The following is a 4,911-nucleotide window of genomic DNA, read 5'->3' on the forward strand; positions in this document are numbered from 1 at the left end:
TTTGTCTTTGGCTGGCTTTTTGTCATATCTGATTTCATCACTGTCACGTATTCCTTGTACTAATTGAAGATGCATTGAACTAAGAAACATCTCAGCTCTGTCATTTTATTATTGTTTGTTTTTACTTTCACTAGCATTAACTTCAATCTATTGTTTCTTGAGAAGAATCCAGTTAATCTGCTTACCACTTCATCGTGTTCAATTTACTTGAATTTAGATAATGTAATCCACAAAGTGGTTGTAAGTAAACTGCATTGTCACAACATCCTGAATGCAAAGGAGAGAATGAAGGTGCCGTTGTCTTTCTGTATGTATGGCTGAATCACAAACTACCCCAAAACTTCCTGGCTAGAGATAGAAATCATCATGTGTCAAGGTTTTTGTGAATCAGGAGTTCAGGTAGGTTTAGCTGAGCAATTCTACTTCATGTGATGTTGACGGAGGTCACTCACTGGTATTAAACAGAAGGACTGATCTGTAGGGTCCAAGAGGGATTTACTCACATGTTTCCTGCCTTGTCTGAAATGATTGGAAGACTGGGGTCATTTGTGACTGTCCAGACCTCCTACATGTATTCACTAGCAATATTAATACAAGAAATATTTTTCTTGTAATAATAATAATACAATTTTATTTACATGGATGAAACTTGACTATTTGAATATATTTCCTCATTTAATCCTAAAATTAACCTATGATATGGCCCCATTTTATACATGGGGAAACTGGGAGAAAAAGCCCAAGTTCTCTACTGCACCACGGCCAGGAGTATCTTTCAGTAGAGAGATATAGGAAGTACAGCCTGAATGAGTGTCGTCTGCTGGTAAACTCCAGAAGGGGACAAGAGCATTTGAACAGGGCCGCCAGCCACATTTACTGCAGGGATGTTTGAGTATTTGGATTTATCAGAGCTCCGCAAATAAAAGCTTTCCATGGACAAACAGTGCTGGATTTATTTTGCCTAATATATTTGCCTCTTTGTAATTCAAAATGTACTTTAAATATTAAACATTTTAAGAGATATTAGGATAGAAACAGCAGCAACAAACCCAAGAACAAAATCTATAGAATTTTTCCTAACCAAACATTCTCAAACTTATTAAATTTGAAAACTATTGAACCTACCTAAACAAACTTAATGTCAAAGTCCTGGTCCTGGTTTGAGGGAATTCACTTTATCCCATCATTTCCTCTACCTGTGCTAATTCTTGATTGTCCTTATTTTTTATTAAAAATCTTGTCTTTAGCTATCTCTTGAGCAGAGTTCCTTTATCTGAAAAATATCTTATTTTGATTTTTCTCTCAATTGTTCATACATGATTTGATTACTGTAATGTCTCTGACACTTAAGTAAAAAGACAGATGCATAATTCAAGCTCAATAAATATTTGTTGAATGTTTTGTTAATTTACAAAGGTCAAAATGACTTACAATAGTACAGTTCTTGGTCTGTTATTAAAATCTTGAATCACGCTGAGTCTGGAAGGAAAATGGCAGATCAATATACATACCATGAACCCACAATGTCTTCCAACATACAGCTGCTTCTATTGCACCGATTACTCTTGTTTGTACAAGGATAATTCAAAAAGTTCATGGAAAGATTCATATTATCTTTTAATTCTATTTTTTCCACAAACTTTTTGAATTAATAATGAGGATCTCTGGATAATTTTTCCTAACTTGAGTATATACAGTCTTGCTTAGTTTATTGATAGTTTTGTATTTGTGAATCTCTCTTTGTTCATTCATTATATCAAGTTGTTTTTTTGTTTTTGGCTGGCCTATGTGATAACCCCACACTTTGGTGTCAGCACCATGCTCTAACCAACATATCAAGTTTCTACAGAGTTTTCACTTTACAATACTGGTACATCTATTTTTTTCCTAACTCATCACTAAATGATGATTTTCTTCAGTGTAGCTATAATATTTTACTTATCTTTTTTCTTTCTCTTCCTGTGTTATTTCAAAACTGCTCTTTTCAGGATCAAAAATTATCTCCTTAATCTACTCTGTTATTGAGACTCTCAGATGTGTTTATTTCATTCAATGAGTTCTTTAATTCCAAGATTTCTGTTTGATTTTTTTAATGATATCTCCTTGTTGAATTTGTCATTCAGATCATGAATTATTTTTCTGATTTCATTGAACTATTTGTATTCTCTTGTATCTCAGTGATTTTCCTTAAGATAATTAATTTGAATTTCTTTTCTGGCACATCAACAATTTGTGATTCTTTGGAATCAGTTATGGGAGCATTTTTTTTTGTTGGTGTCATGTGACCTTGTTTTTTCATTTTTCTTATTGCCCCACATTGATTTCTGTGCATCTGGTGGAACAGACACTTTTTTGAGTTTTGTAGAGTGGCTTGTGAGGGAAAAGACTTTCACCTGCAAATGCACCCTAGGGTGTCAATTGGGTAGAGTGCAAAGGCTTTGTTCTGGATGATGCAATAAGTGTAGACTCTGTAGTTTCTTCAGCTGTAATCCACTTCAGCTATGCCTATGAGTGACTCAGCAACCTATGCTTTGGAGGTTTGTGGTGATGGTGGCACAGATTTGCTAGGGGAAATATTGATGGGTTGGCTTGCAGGCAAGGGGTATGTACATGCGCTCTGTGGGTTGGTCATGTGGCTCACTGAGGATGTAGTTGCTGGATTGATTCTCAGGCTAGGGGTGTGGGTCAGGGTCCCCAGGACTAGTTTGCAAACAGCAGGGTCACCATGCTGCTTCTGTGATTGGGGTGGGCCTTCCAGGGCACATCAGCCAAGTTGTTTCTCACTCAGATGTGTGTATGTGCTATGGCTCAAAGACTTGGGGCAGGGAGTTTTCCAGGGGTGTGATGCCTGAACTGTTTCTCTGAGCCAGGGGCATTGGTGCACTTTGGCTAGGCTAGCTGAGTGTAAGTCTGCTGGTGGCCATTTTTCTGTGCCAGTTCTTGGTGCTCAATGTAAGGTTATACTTTCCTCTGCAGTTCAGGAATTGGTCTGCCAAAGGTAGAGCTACTGAGCCATTTCTCAGGAAGTGGGCAAGGCCATTAGGTGGGGCTGCAGAGAGGGGGCCTGTCCAGCCACTTCTCAGATTGTTGGGAAAGTCACTAGGCAAGCCTGCAGTGGGGTGGCCGGGGGGTAGGGGGGGGGAGAGGGGTTGGTGCAGCTGCTTCTCGGACTGTTGGCAAAGCCACTAGGCACGACTGTTTAGGACGGACCCATCTGGCTGCTTCTTCAGGAGGGCTAAATGCACTTTATTTCTATCACCTGAGGGCATATTCATTATTCATAAGGGTAGAAAACTGTGAGCTGTTTTACTGGGTTGGGGGCTCAGGCACACACAGCTCAGTCAGCAGGTGATACTGGGGATTGGGGGAACGGGGGCAGTCTGCCCAAGGAAGGTCTGCCTGTCTGATCTCTGGCCAGGGATGTGTGCGTGCATCAGTTCAGCAGGACTAGGGCTGGCTTCCTGGACTGCAGAACTAGAATTACAGCTGCTGTGAACCCAGGCTTAAAGCTGCAGGGATCAGGGTGTTACAGCCTCTCCTGTGAGTGCACTGGGCAGAAACTTAAGGCTGGGAGTACTAGACCCAGGGCAGGGAGTACTTCCATAATGGCTCTGGTTTCAAGATAGTGCTGTCCTGTATTGCCTTGGGTCATGACGGTGGGGGTGGGGAGTGCACAGTTTGTGCTAATGTTTTGGAGCAATGAAATGTGTATATTCTAGGCTGCTCCCCACACTTGGCTACAGGCTTGTCCTGCCAAAGGATCTTTGGGCATCTGTGGTGAGGACGGGGGTTGGAGTGGGTCCTCTGCCTAACTTTTTGCAGCAAGGGAAAATTCTTCCTGCATTGATCCTGGTTTTGAAAAAGAGACATGGTGGCCGAGGCCTTGTGCCTCTCTCTTTTCCATGCCAACATTGTGGGCTTTCGTGCTGTACAGGGATCTCACCAATCTCCTGCTGTACCCTATGTTCTCCCACCATTGTTCTCATCAGTATTTAACTGTTAGTTGTTCTGGTCCTTTTCTCAAAATTTTATTTGTGAATCCTAATAATTTATCAGTTCCTAACCCATAAAAGATACTCAACTTAGTTTTCATTAGCAAGTAAATGAATTAACAAAATAATCTGATATCCTTCAACCCCAAATAAATGCGAAGTCAAACTAATAGCAGTAATAATTAATTTACCAATGTTTCATTTAAAGAAATATCCATTTGTATTTCAGTTAATTACTTCTCAACTTAATTGAGACATTGAACACTGTTAATCAATGACAGACCATTAAGAGGTGGGAAACGGGGAGGGGGAGAGGGGTTAGCAAGAAATTGGTAAAGGGCCACAAAAAATGATCACATCGTGTAATGTTAAATATATTAATTATCCTGATTTGAACATCACATATTGCACACAGGTATTGATAGGTAATACTGTACCCCACAGATATATATGATCAATTAGGTTTCAATGAATAAAAAAAAATTTTAAAAGAGGAAGTTTTGCGTGTTGAGAGGGAAGGTTGCATGGATGAGAAACGAGCATATTCTGTTTTGCATGGTACAGTTATGAGTGGTTTAATAACAAAGAGGGCTGCTTTCAGAAGTACAAATAGGAATCTGACTAATATAGTTGTACTTGCTGATTTTTTCTGCTGCATTTAGCATTATCAAAGTTACAGGTGCTGGTTGTTTTTTTTGTGTGTGTGAATAGCAGTAATAATAGATTCAAACCAATTCATCTGTAAGCTCTCCCTCAGTATTGCTTGTTACTAGAGGAGATGGAGTCTGAGATTAACTATAGAGACTTTGCCTATGCATAGAGCAAATCTGTATTTTCAGAATGATAATAGCATTTAAACAGTGACTTCACTGTTATCTTGCTCTCAGAAACCTAGATAAGGATTTTGACAATGTATTAA

The sequence above is a fragment of the Galeopterus variegatus genome, unplaced genomic scaffold (assembly GCF_000696425.1).
Source record: "Galeopterus variegatus unplaced genomic scaffold, G_variegatus-3.0.2 Scaffold640, whole genome shotgun sequence".
Lineage (NCBI taxonomy): Eukaryota > Metazoa > Chordata > Mammalia > Dermoptera > Cynocephalidae > Galeopterus > Galeopterus variegatus.